This window comes from Phalangium opilio, unplaced genomic scaffold (assembly GCF_054372755.1).
Source record: "Phalangium opilio isolate 3A_F unplaced genomic scaffold, DU_Popi_V2 ptg000246l_1, whole genome shotgun sequence".
Lineage (NCBI taxonomy): Eukaryota > Metazoa > Arthropoda > Arachnida > Opiliones > Phalangiidae > Phalangium > Phalangium opilio.
This window is the reverse complement of record NW_028324225.1, coordinates 4,407,841-4,422,648: the sequence shown is the minus strand read 5'-3', so window position 1 is coordinate 4,422,648 and position 14,808 is coordinate 4,407,841. Positions and strand designations below refer to the sequence as shown.

The 14,808-nt window shown below is 41.8% G+C and overlaps 4 non-coding genes across 4 annotated transcripts; all 4 read right to left on the bottom strand.

The window, feature by feature from the left end:
- Nucleotides 1-2,756: 2,756 nt before the first annotated feature.
- On the bottom strand, nt 2,757-2,828 carry TRNAM-CAU (transfer RNA methionine (anticodon CAU)). The gene has a single exon. It is a non-coding gene; the product is annotated as a tRNA-Met (tRNA).
- Nucleotides 2,829-6,834: 4,006 nt separating this feature from the next.
- Nucleotides 6,835-6,906, bottom strand: TRNAM-CAU (transfer RNA methionine (anticodon CAU)). Its single transcript has one exon. It is a non-coding gene; the product is annotated as a tRNA-Met (tRNA).
- A 741-nt stretch (nt 6,907-7,647) lies between these two features.
- TRNAM-CAU (transfer RNA methionine (anticodon CAU)) lies at nt 7,648-7,719 on the bottom strand. The gene has a single exon. It is a non-coding gene; the product is annotated as a tRNA-Met (tRNA).
- A 5,092-nt stretch (nt 7,720-12,811) lies between these two features.
- TRNAM-CAU (transfer RNA methionine (anticodon CAU)) lies at nt 12,812-12,883 on the bottom strand. Its single transcript has one exon. It is a non-coding gene; the product is annotated as a tRNA-Met (tRNA).
- Nucleotides 12,884-14,808: the final 1,925 nt, after the last annotated feature.

Below are 14,808 nucleotides of genomic sequence, written 5' to 3'. Positions count from 1 at the left end.
ATCATATATATAAAATAGCAAGTGCTATTTTTCATTAATTTAGCAGAGCGTGGTTTCGATCCACGGACCTCTGGGTTATGGGCCCAGCCAGCTTCCACTGCGCCACTCTGCTTACATGATAATTGTATGAACAAACTAACATATATCAAAATAGCAAGTGCTATTTTGCATTAATTTAGCAGAGCGTGATTTCGATCCACGGACCTCTGGGTTATGGGCCCAGCAAGCTTCCACTGCGCCACTCTGCTTACATGATCATTGTATAAACAAACTAACATATATAAAAAAGCAAGTGCTATTTTGAATTAATTTAGCAGAGCGTGGGTTCGATCCACGGACCTCTGGGTTATGGGCCCATAACGCTTCCACTGCGCCACTCTGCTTACATTATCAATGTATGATCAAACTATCATATTTAAAAAATAGCCAGTGATATTTTGCATAAATTAAGCAGAGCGTAGTTTCGATCCACGGACATCTGGGTTATGGGCCCAGCAGGCTTCCACTGCGCGTCTCTGCTTACATGATCATTGTATGAAAAAACTAACATATATAAAATAGCAAGTGCTATTTTGCATTAATTTAGCAGAGCGTGGTTTCGATCCACGGACCTCTGGGTTATGGGCCCAGCAAGCTTCCACTGAGCCACTCTGCTTACATGATCATTGTATGAACAAACTAACATATATCAAAATAGCAAGTGCTATTTTGCATTAATTTAGCAGAGCGTGATTTCGATCCACGGACCTCTGGGTTATGGGCCCAGCAAGCTTCCACTGCGCCACTCTGCTTACATGATCATTGTATAAACAAACTAACATATATAAAAAAGCAAGTGCTATTTTGAATTAATTTAGCAGAGCGTGGGTTCGATCCACGGACCTCTGGGTTATGGGCCCATAACGCTTCCACTGCGCCACTCTGCTTACATTATCAATGTATGATCAAACTATCATATTTAAAAAATAGCCAGTGATATTTTGCATAAATTAAGCAGAGCGTAGTTTCGATCCACGGACATCTGGGTTATGGGCCCAGCAGGCTTCCACTGCGCGTCTCTGCTTACATGATCATTGTATGAAAAAACTAACATATATAAAATAGCAAGTGCTATTTTGCATAAATTTAGCAGAGCGTAGTTTCGATCCACGGACCTCTGGGTTATGGGCCCAGCACGCTTCCACTGCGCCACTCTGCTTACATGATAATTGTATGAACAAACTAACATATATCAAAATAGCAAGTGCTATTTTGCATTAATTTAGCAGAGCGTGATTTCGATCCACGGACCTCTGGGTTATGGGCCCAGCAAGCTTCCACTGCGCCACTCTGCTTACATGATCATTGTATAAACAAACTAACATATATAAAAAAGCAAGTGCTATTTTGAATTAATTTAGCAGAGCGTGGGTTCGATCCACGGACCTCTGGGTTATGGGCCCATAACGCTTCCACTGCGCCACTCTGCTTACATTATCAATGTATGATCAAACTATCATATTTAAAAAATAGCCAGTGATATTTTGCATAAATTAAGCAGAGCGTAGTTTCGATCCACGGACATCTGGGTTATGGGCCCAGCAGGCTTCCACTGCGCGTCTCTGCTTACATGATCATTGTATGAAAAAACTAACATATATAAAATAGCAAGTGCTATTTTGCATTAATTTAGCAGAGCGTGGTTTCGATCCACGGACCTCTGGGTTATGGGCCCAGCAAGCTTCCACTGAGCCACTCTGCTTACATGATCATTGTATGAACAAACTAACATATATAAAAAAGCAACTGCTATTTTGCATTAATTTAGCAGAGCGTGGTTTCGATCCACGGACCTCTGGGTTATGGGCCCAGCACGCTTCCACTGCGCCACTCTGCTTACATTATCATTGTATGAACAAACTATCATATTTAAAAAATAGCAAGTGCTATTTTTAGTTAATTTAGCAGAGCGTGGTTTCGATCCACGGACGTCTGGGTTATGGGCCCAGCACGCTTCCACTGCGCCACTCTGCTTACATGATAATTGTATGAACAAACTAACATATATCAAAATAGCAAGTGATATTTTGCATAAATTTAGCGGAGCGTAGTTTCGATCCACGGACCTCTGGGTTATGGGCCCAGCACGCTTCCACTGCGCCACTCTGCTTACATTATCATTGTATGAACAAACTATCATTTATAAAAAATAGCAAGTGCTATTTTTCATTAATTTAGCAGAGCGTGGTTTCGATCCACGGACCTCTGGGTTATGGGCCCAGCCAGCTTCCACTGCGCCACTCTGCTTACATGATAATTGTATGAACAAACTAACATATATCAAAATAGCAAGTGCTATTTTGCATTAATTTAGCAGAGCGTGCTTTCGTTCCACGCACCTCTGGGTTATGGGCCCAGCACGCTTCCACTGCGCCACTCTGCTTACATGATAATTGTATGAACAAACTAACATATATCAAAAAGCAAGTGATATTTTGCATAAATTTAGCAGAGCGTAGTTTCGATCCACGGACCTCTGGGTTATGGGCCCAGCACGCTTCCACTGCGCCACTCTGCTTACATGATAATTGTATGAACAAACTAACATATATCAAATTAGCAAGTGCTATTTTGCATTAATTTAGCAGAGCGTGATTTCGATCCACGGACCTCTGGGTTATGGGCCCAGCAAGCTTCCACTGCGCCACTCTGCTTACATGATCATTGTATAAACAAACTAACATATATAAAAAAGCAAGTGCTATTTTGAATTAGTTTAGCAGAGCGTGGGTTCGATCCACGGACCTCTGGGTTATGGGCCCAGCACGCTTCCACTGCGCCACTCTGCTTATATGATAATTGTATGAACAAACTAACATATATCAAAATAGCAAGTGATATTTTGCATAAATTTAGCAGAGCGTAGTTTCGATCCACGGACCTCTGGGTTTTGGGCCCAGCACGCTTCCACTGCGCCACTCTGCTTACATGATATTTGTATGAACAAACTAACATATATCAAAATAGCAAGTGATATTTTGCATAAATTTAGCAGAGCGTAGTTTCGATCCACGGACGTCTGGGTTATGGGCCCAGCACGCTTCCACTGCGCCACTCTGCTTACATGATAATTGTATGAACAAACTAACATATATCAAAATAGCAAGTGATATTTTGCATAAATTTAGCAGAGCGTAGTTTCGATCCACGGACCCCTGGGTTATGTGCCCAGCACGCTTCCACTGCGCCACTCTGCTTACATTATCATTGTATGAACAAACTATCATATATATAAAATAGCAAGTGCTATTTTTCATTAATTTAGCAGAGCGTGGTTTCGATCCACGGACCTCTGGGTTATGGGCCCAGCCAGCTTCCACTGCGCCACTCTGCTTACATGATAATTGTATGAACAAACTAACATATATCAAAATAGCAAGTGCTATTTTGCATTAATTTAGCAGAGCGTGATTTCGATCCACGGACCTCTGGGTTATGGGCCCAGCAAGCTTCCACTGCGCCACTCTGCTTACATGATCATTGTATAAACAAACTAACATATATAAAAAAGCAAGTGCTATTTTGAATTAATTTAGCAGAGCGTGGGTTCGATCCACGGACCTCTGGGTTATGGGCCCATAACGCTTCCACTGCGCCACTCTGCTTACATTATCAATGTATGATCAAACTATCATATTTAAAAAATAGCCAGTGATATTTTGCATAAATTAAGCAGAGCGTAGTTTCGATCCACGGACATCTGGGTTATGGGCCCAGCAGGCTTCCACTGCGCGTCTCTGCTTACATGATCATTGTATGAAAAAACTAACATATATAAAATAGCAAGTGCTATTTTGCATTAATTTAGCAGAGCGTGGTTTCGATCCACGGACCTCTGGGTTATGGGCCCAGCAAGCTTCCACTGAGCCACTCTGCTTACATGATCATTGTATGAACAAACTAACATATATCAAAATAGCAAGTGCTATTTTGCATTAATTTAGCAGAGCGTGATTTCGATCCACGGACCTCTGGGTTATGGGCCCAGCAAGCTTCCACTGCGCCACTCTGCTTACATGATCATTGTATAAACAAACTAACATATATAAAAAAGCAAGTGCTATTTTGAATTAATTTAGCAGAGCGTGGGTTCGATCCACGGACCTCTGGGTTATGGGCCCATAACGCTTCCACTGCGCCACTCTGCTTACATTATCAATGTATGATCAAACTATCATATTTAAAAAATAGCCAGTGATATTTTGCATAAATTAAGCAGAGCGTAGTTTCGATCCACGGACATCTGGGTTATGGGCCCAGCAGGCTTCCACTGCGCGTCTCTGCTTACATGATAATTGTATGAACAAACTAACATATATCAAAATAGCAAGTGATATTTTGCATAAATTTAGCAGAGCGTAGTTTCGATCCACGGACCCCTGGGTTATGTGCCCAGCACGCTTCCACTGCGCCACTCTGCTTACATTATCATTGTATGAACAAACTATCATATATATAAAATAGCAAGTGCTATTTTTCATTAATTTAGCAGAGCGTGGTTTCGATCCACGGACCTCTGGGTTATGGGCCCAGCCAGCTTCCACTGCGCCACTCTGCTTACATGATAATTGTATGAACAAACTAACATATATCAAAATAGCAAGTGCTATTTTGCATTAATTTAGCAGAGCGTGATTTCGATCCACGGACCTCTGGGTTATGGGCCCAGCAAGCTTCCACTGCGCCACTCTGCTTACATGATCATTGTATAAACAAACTAACATATATAAAAAAGCAAGTGCTATTTTGAATTAATTTAGCAGAGCGTGGGTTCGATCCACGGACCTCTGGGTTATGGGCCCATAACGCTTCCACTGCGCCACTCTGCTTACATTATCAATGTATGATCAAACTATCATATTTAAAAAATAGCCAGTGATATTTTGCATAAATTAAGCAGAGCGTAGTTTCGATCCACGGACATCTGGGTTATGGGCCCAGCAGGCTTCCACTGCGCGTCTCTGCTTACATGATCATTGTATGAAAAAACTAACATATATAAAATAGCAAGTGCTATTTTGCATTAATTTAGCAGAGCGTGGTTTCGATCCACGGACCTCTGGGTTATGGGCCCAGCAAGCTTCCACTGAGCCACTCTGCTTACATGATCATTGTATGAACAAACTAACATATATCAAAATAGCAAGTGCTATTTTGCATTAATTTAGCAGAGCGTGATTTCGATCCACGGACCTCTGGGTTATGGGCCCAGCAAGCTTCCACTGCGCCACTCTGCTTACATGATCATTGTATAAACAAACTAACATATATAAAAAAGCAAGTGCTATTTTGAATTAATTTAGCAGAGCGTGGGTTCGATCCACGGACCTCTGGGTTATGGGCCCATAACGCTTCCACTGCGCCACTCTGCTTACATTATCAATGTATGATCAAACTATCATATTTAAAAAATAGCCAGTGATATTTTGCATAAATTAAGCAGAGCGTAGTTTCGATCCACGGACATCTGGGTTATGGGCCCAGCAGGCTTCCACTGCGCGTCTCTGCTTACATGATCATTGTATGAAAAAACTAACATATATAAAATAGCAAGTGCTATTTTGCATAAATTTAGCAGAGCGTAGTTTCGATCCACGGACCTCTGGGTTATGGGCCCAGCACGCTTCCACTGCGCCACTCTGCTTACATGATAATTGTATGAACAAACTAACATATATCAAAATAGCAAGTGCTATTTTGCATTAATTTAGCAGAGCGTGATTTCGATCCACGGACCTCTGGGTTATGGGCCCAGCAAGCTTCCACTGCGCCACTCTGCTTACATGATCATTGTATAAACAAACTAACATATATAAAAAAGCAAGTGCTATTTTGAATTAATTTAGCAGAGCGTGGGTTCGATCCACGGACCTCTGGGTTATGGGCCCATAACGCTTCCACTGCGCCACTCTGCTTACATTATCAATGTATGATCAAACTATCATATTTAAAAAATAGCCAGTGATATTTTGCATAAATTAAGCAGAGCGTAGTTTCGATCCACGGACATCTGGGTTATGGGCCCAGCAGGCTTCCACTGCGCCACTCTGCTTACATGATAATTGTATGAACAAACTAACATATATCAAAATAGCAAGTGATATTTTGCATAAATTTAGCAGAGCGTAGTTTCGATCCACGGACCTCTGGGTTATGGGCCCAGCACGCTTCCACTGCGCCACTCTGCTTACATTATCATTGTATGAACAAACTATCATTTATAAAAAATAGCAAGTGATATTTTGCATAAATTTAGCAGAGCGTAGTTTTGATCCACGGACATCTGGGTTATGGGCCCAGCAGGCTTCCACTGCGCCACTCTGCTTACATGATCATTGTATGAACAAACTAACATATATAAAATAGCAAGTGCTATTTTGCATTAATTTAGCAGAGCGTGCTTTCGTTCCACGCACCTCTGGGTTATGGGCCCAGCACGCTTCCACTGCGCCACTCTGCTTACATGATAATTGTATGAACAAACTAACATATATCAAAATAGCAAGTGATATTTTGCATAAATTTAGCAGAGCGTAGTTTCGATCCACGGACCTCTGGGTTATGGGCCCAGCACGCTTCCACTGCGCCACTCTGCTTACATGATAATTGTATGAACAAACTAACATATATCAAAATAGCAAGTGCTATTTTGCATTAATTTAGCAGAGCGTGATTTCGATCCACGGACCTCTGGGTTATGGGCCCAGCAAGCTTCCACTGCGCCACTCTGCTTACATGACCATTGTATAAACAAACTAACATATATAAAAAAGCAAGTGCTATTTTGAATTAGTTTAGCAGAGCGTGGGTTCGATCCACGGACCTCTGGGTTATGGGCCCAGCACGCTTCCACTGCGCCACTCTGCTTACATGATAATTGTATGAACAAACTAACATATATCAAAATAGCAAGTGATATTTTGCATAAATTTAGCAGAGCGTAGTTTCGATCCACGGACATCTGGGTTATGGGCCCAGCAGGCTTCCACTGCGCCACTCTGCTTACATGATATTTGTATGAACAAACTAACATATATCAAAATAGCAAGTGATATTTTGCATAAATTTAGCAGAGCGTAGTTTCGATCCACGGACGTCTGGGTTATGGGCACAGCACGCTTCCACTGCGCCACTCTGCTTACATGATCATTGTATGAACAAACTAACATATATAAAATAGCAAGTGCTATTTTGCATTAATTTAGCAGAGCGTGCTTTCGTTCCACGCACCTCTGGGTTATGGGCCCAGCACGCTTCCACTGCGCCACTCTGCTTACATGATAATTGTATGAACAAACTAACATATATCAAAAAGCAAGTGATATTTTGCATAAATTTAGCAGAGCGTAGTTTCGATCCACGGACCTCTGGGTTATGGGCCCAGCACGCTTCCACTGCGCCACTCTGCTTACATGATAATTGTATGAACAAACTAACATATATCAAATTAGCAAGTGCTATTTTGCATTAATTTAGCAGAGCGTGATTTCGATCCACGGACCTCTGGGTTATGGGCCCAGCAAGCTTCCACTGCGCCACTCTGCTTACATGATCATTGTATAAACAAACTAACATATATAAAAAAGCAAGTGCTATTTTGAATTAGTTTAGCAGAGCGTGGGTTCGATCCACGGACCTCTGGGTTATGGGCCCAGCACGCTTCCACTGCGCCACTCTGCTTATATGATAATTGTATGAACAAACTAACATATATCAAAATAGCAAGTGATATTTTGCATAAATTTAGCAGAGCGTAGTTTCGATCCACGGACCTCTGGGTTTTGGGCCCAGCACGCTTCCACTGCGCCACTCTGCTTACATGATATTTGTATGAACAAACTAACATATATCAAAATAGCAAGTGATATTTTGCATAAATTTAGCAGAGCGTAGTTTCGATCCACGGACGTCTGGGTTATGGGCCCAGCACGCTTCCACTGCGCCACTCTGCTTACATGATAATTGTATGAACAAACTAACATATATCAAAATAGCAAGTGATATTTTGCATAAATTTAGCAGAGCTTAGTTTCGATCCACGGACCCCTGGGTTATGTGCCCAGCACGCTTCCACTGCGCCACTCTGCTTACATTATCATTGTATGAACAAACTATCATATATATAAAATAGCAAGTGCTATTTTTCATTAATTTAGCAGAGCGTGGTTTCGATCCACGGACCTCTGGGTTATGGGCCCAGCCAGCTTCCACTGCGCCACTCTGCTTACATGATAATTGTATGAACAAACTAACATATATCAAAATAGCAAGTGCTATTTTGCATTAATTTAGCAGAGCGTGATTTCGATCCACGGACCTCTGGGTTATGGGCCCAGCAAGCTTCCACTGCGCCACTCTGCTTACATGATCATTGTATAAACAAACTAACATATATAAAAAAGCAAGTGCTATTTTGAATTAATTTAGCAGAGCGTGGGTTCGATCCACGGACCTCTGGGTTATGGGCCCATAACGCTTCCACTGCGCCACTCTGCTTACATTATCAATGTATGATCAAACTATCATATTTAAAAAATAGCCAGTGATATTTTGCATAAATTAAGCAGAGCGTAGTTTCGATCCACGGACATCTGGGTTATGGGCCCAGCAGGCTTCCACTGCGCGTCTCTGCTTACATGATCATTGTATGAAAAAACTAACATATATAAAATAGCAAGTGCTATTTTGCATTAATTTAGCAGAGCGTGGTTTCGATCCACGGACCTCTGGGTTATGGGCCCAGCAAGCTTCCACTGAGCCACTCTGCTTACATGATCATTGTATGAACAAACTAACATATATCAAAATAGCAAGTGCTATTTTGCATTAATTTAGCAGAGCGTGATTTCGATCCACGGACCTCTGGGTTATGGGCCCAGCAAGCTTCCACTGCGCCACTCTGCTTACATGATCATTGTATAAACAAACTATCATATATAAAAAAGCAAGTGCTATTTTGAATTAATTTAGCAGAGCGTGGGTTCGATCCACGGACCTCTGGGTTATGGGCCCATAACGCTTCCACTGCGCCACTCTGCTTACATTATCAATGTATGATCAAACTATCATATTTAAAAAATAGCCAGTGATATTTTGCATAAATTAAGCAGAGCGTAGTTTCGATCCACGGACATCTGGGTTATGGGCCCAGCAGGCTTCCACTGCGCGTCTCTGCTTACATGATAATTGTATGAACAAACTAACATATATCAAAATAGCAAGTGATATTTTGCATAAATTTAGCAGAGCGTAGTTTCGATCCACGGACCCCTGGGTTATGTGCCCAGCACGCTTCCACTGCGCCACTCTGCTTACATTATCATTGTATGAACAAACTATCATATATATAAAATAGCAAGTGCTATTTTTCATTAATTTAGCAGAGCGTGGTTTCGATCCACGGACCTCTGGGTTATGGGCCCAGCCAGCTTCCACTGCGCCACTCTGCTTACATGATAATTGTATGAACAAACTAACATATATCAAAATAGCAAGTGCTATTTTGCATTAATTTAGCAGAGCGTGATTTCGATCCACGGACCTCTGGGTTATGGGCCCAGCAAGCTTCCACTGCGCCACTCTGCTTACATGATCATTGTATAAACAAACTAACATATATAAAAAAGCAAGTGCTATTTTGAATTAATTTAGCAGAGCGTGGGTTCGATCCACGGACCTCTGGGTTATGGGCCCATAACGCTTCCACTGCGCCACTCTGCTTACATTATCAATGTATGATCAAACTATCATATTTAAAAAATAGCCAGTGATATTTTGCATAAATTAAGCAGAGCGTAGTTTCGATCCACGGACATCTGGGTTATGGGCCCAGCAGGCTTCCACTGCGCGTCTCTGCTTACATGATCATTGTATGAAAAAACTAACATATATAAAATAGCAAGTGCTATTTTGCATTAATTTAGCAGAGCGTGGTTTCGATCCACGGACCTCTGGGTTATGGGCCCAGCAAGCTTCCACTGAGCCACTCTGCTTACATGATCATTGTATGAACAAACTAACATATATCAAAATAGCAAGTGCTATTTTGCATTAATTTAGCAGAGCGTGATTTCGATCCACGGACCTCTGGGTTATGGGCCCAGCAAGCTTCCACTGCGCCACTCTGCTTACATGATCATTGTATAAACAAACTAACATATATAAAAAAGCAAGTGCTATTTTGAATTAATTTAGCAGAGCGTGGGTTCGATCCACGGACCTCTGGGTTATGGGCCCATAACGCTTCCACTGCGCCACTCTGCTTACATTATCAATGTATGATCAAACTATCATATTTAAAAAATAGCCAGTGATATTTTGCATAAATTAAGCAGAGCGTAGTTTCGATCCACGGACATCTGGGTTATGGGCCCAGCAGGCTTCCACTGCGCGTCTCTGCTTACATGATCATTGTATGAAAAAACTAACATATATAAAATAGCAAGTGCTATTTTGCATTAATTTAGCAGAGCGTGGTTTCGATCCACGGACCTCTGGGTTATGGGCCCAGCAAGCTTCCACTGAGCCACTCTGCTTACATGATCATTGTATGAACAAACTAACATATATCAAAATAGCAAGTGCTATTTTGCATTAATTTAGCAGAGCGTGATTTCGATCCACGGACCTCTGGGTTATGGGCCCAGCAAGCTTCCACTGCGCCACTCTGCTTACATGATCATTGTATAAACAAACTAACATATATAAAAAAGCAAGTGCTATTTTGAATTAATTTAGCAGAGCGTGGGTTCGATCCACGGACCTCTGGGTTATGGGCCCATAACGCTTCCACTGCGCCACTCTGCTTACATTATCAATGTATGATCAAACTATCATATTTAAAAAATAGCCAGTGATATTTTGCATAAATTAAGCAGAGCGTAGTTTCGATCCACGGACATCTGGGTTATGGGCCCAGCAGGCTTCCACTGCGCGTCTCTGCTTACATGATCATTGTATGAAAAAACTAACATATATAAAATAGCAAGTGCTATTTTGCATAAATTTAGCAGAGCGTAGTTTCGATCCACGGACCTCTGGGTTATGGGCCCAGCACGCTTCCACTGCGCCACTCTGCTTACATGATAATTGTATGAACAAACTAACATATATCAAAATAGCAAGTGCTATTTTGCATTAATTTAGCAGAGCGTGATTTCGATCCACGGACCTCTGGGTTATGGGCCCAGCAAGCTTCCACTGCGCCACTCTGCTTACATGATCATTGTATAAACAAACTAACATATATAAAAAAGCAAGTGCTATTTTGAATTAATTTAGCAGAGCGTGGGTTCGATCCACGGACCTCTGGGTTATGGGCCCATAACGCTTCCACTGCGCCACTCTGCTTACATTATCAATGTATGATCAAACTATCATATTTAAAAAATAGCCAGTGATATTTTGCATAAATTAAGCAGAGCGTAGTTTCGATCCACGGACATCTGGGTTATGGGCCCAGCAGGCTTCCACTGCGCGTCTCTGCTTACATGATCATTGTATGAAAAAACTAACATATATAAAATAGCAAGTGCTATTTTGCATTAATTTAGCAGAGCGTGGTTTCGATCCACGGACCTCTGGGTTATGGGCCCAGCAAGCTTCCACTGAGCCACTCTGCTTACATGATCATTGTATGAACAAACTAACATATATAAAAAAGCAACTGCTATTTTGCATTAATTTAGCAGAGCGTGGTTTCGATCCACGGACCTCTGGGTTATGGGCCCAGCACGCTTCCACTGCGCCACTCTGCTTACATTATCATTGTATGAACAAACTATCATATTTAAAAAATAGCAAGTGCTATTTTTAGTTAATTTAGCAGAGCGTGGTTTCGATCCACGGACGTCTGGGTTATGGGCCCAGCACGCTTCCACTGCGCCACTCTGCTTACATGATAATTGTATGAACAAACTAACATATATCAAAATAGCAAGTGATATTTTGCATAAATTTAGCGGAGCGTAGTTTCGATCCACGGACCTCTGGGTTATGGGCCCAGCACGCTTCCACTGCGCCACTCTGCTTACATTATCATTGTATGAACAAACTATCATTTATAAAAAATAGCAAGTGCTATTTTTCATTAATTTAGCAGAGCGTGGTTTCGATCCACGGACCTCTGGGTTATGGGCCCAGCCAGCTTCCACTGCGCCACTCTGCTTACATGATAATTGTATGAACAAACTAACATATATCAAAATAGCAAGTGATATTTTGCATAAATTTAGCAGAGCGTAGTTTTGATCCACGGACATCTGGGTTATGGGCCCAGCAGGCTTCCACTGCGCCACTCTGCTTACATGATCATTGTATGAACAAACTAACATATATAAAATAGCAAGTGCTATTTTGCATTAATTTAGCAGAGCGTGCTTTCGTTCCACGCACCTCTGGGTTATGGGCCCAGCACGCTTCCACTGCGCCACTCTGCTTACATGATAATTGTATGAACAAACTAACATATATCAAAATAGCAAGTGATATTTTGCATAAATTTAGCAGAGCGTAGTTTCGATCCACGGACCTCTGGGTTATGGGCCCAGCACGCTTCAACTGCGCCACTCTGCTTACATGATAATTGTATGAACAAACTAACATATATCAAAATAGCAAGTGCTATTTTGCATTAATTTAGCAGAGCGTGATTTCGATCCACGGACCTCTGGGTTATGGGCCCAGCAAGCTTCCACTGCGCCACTCTGCTTACATGATCATTGTATAAACAAACTAACATATATAAAAAAGCAAGTGCTATTTTGAATTAGTTTAGCAGAGCGTGGGTTCGATCCACGGACCTCTGGGTTATGGGCCCAGCACGCTTCCACTGCGCCACTCTGCTTACATGATAATTGTATGAACAAACTAACATATATCAAAATAGCAAGTGATATTTTGCATAAATTTAGCAGAGCGTAGTTTCGATCCACGGACCTCTGGGTTTTGGGCCCAGCACGCTTCCACTGCGCCACTCTGCTTACATGATATTTGTATGAACAAACTAACATATATCAAAATAGCAAGTGATATTTTGCATAAATTTAGCAGAGCGTAGTTTCGATCCACGGACGTCTGGGTTATGGGCCCAGCACGCTTCCACTGCGCCACTCTGCTTACATGATCATTGTTGAACAAACTAACATACATAAAATAGCAAGTGCTATTTTGCATTAATTTAGCAGAGCGTGCTTTCGTTCCACGCACCTCTGGGTTATGGGCCCAGCACGCTTCCACTGCGCCACTCTGCTTACATGATAATTGTATGAACAAACTAACATATATCAAAATAGCAAGTGATATTTTGCATAAATTTAGCAGAGCGTAGTTTCGATCCACGGACCTCTGGGTTATGGATCCAGCACGATTCCACTGCGCCACTCTGCTTACATTATCATTGTATGAACAAACTATCATATTTCAAAAATAGCGAGTGCTATTTTTAGTTAATTTAGCAGAGCGTGGTTTCGATCCACGGACGTCTGGGTTATGGGCCCAGCACGCTTCCACTGCGCCACTCTGCTTACATGATAATTGTATGAACAAACTAACATATATCAAAATAGCAAGTGCTATTTTGCATTAATTTAGCAGAGCGTGATTTCGATCCACAGACCTCTGGGTTATGGGCCCAGCAAGCTTCCACTGCGCCACTCTGCTTACATGATCATTGTATGAACAAACTAACATATATCAAAATAGCAAGTGATATTTTGCATAAATTTAGCAGAGCGTAGTTTCGATCCACGGACCTCTGGGTTATGGGCCCAGCACGCTTCCACTGCGCCACTCTGCTTACATTATCATTGTATGAACAAACTATCATATTTAAAAAATAGCAAGTGCTATTTTTAGCTAATTTAGCAGAGCGTGGTTTCGATCCACGGACGTCTGGGTTATGGGCCCAGCACGCTTCCACTGCGCCACTCTGCTTACATGATAATTGTATGAACAAACTAACATATACAAAATAGCAAGTGATATTTTGCATAAATTTAGCAGAGCGTAGTTTCGTCCACGGACATCTGGGTTATGGGCCCAGCAGGCTTCCACTGCGCCACTCTGCTTACATGATCATTGTATGAACAAACTAACATATATAAAATAGCAAGTGCTATTTTTCATTAATTTAGCAGAGCGTGGGTTCGATCCACGGACCTCTGGGTTATGGGCCAGCACGCTTCCACTGCGCCACTCTGCTTACATGATAATTGTATGAACAAACTAACATATATCAAAATAGCAAGTGATATTTTGCATAAATTTAGCAGAGCGTAGTTTCGATCCACGGACCTCTGGGTTATGGGCCCAGCACGCTTCCACTGCGCCACTCTGCTTACATTATCATTGTATGAACAAACTATCATTTATAAAAAATAGCAAGTGCTATTTTTCATTAATTTAGCAGAGCGTGGTTTCGATCCACGGACCTCTGGGTTATGGGCCCAGCCAGCTTCCACTGCGCCACTCTGCTTACATGATAATTGTATGAACAAACTAACATATATCAAAATAGCAAGTGATATTTTGCATAAATTTAGCAGAGCGTAAATTTGATCCACGGACATCTGGGTTATGGGCCCAGCAGGCTTCCACTGCGCCACTCTGCTTACATGATCATTGTATGAACAAACTAACATATATAAAATAGCAAGTGCTATTTTGCATTAATTTAGCAGAGCGTGCTTTCGTTCCACGCACCTCTGGGTTATGGGCCCAGCACGCTTCCACTGCGCCACTCTGCTTACATGATAATTGTATGAACAAACT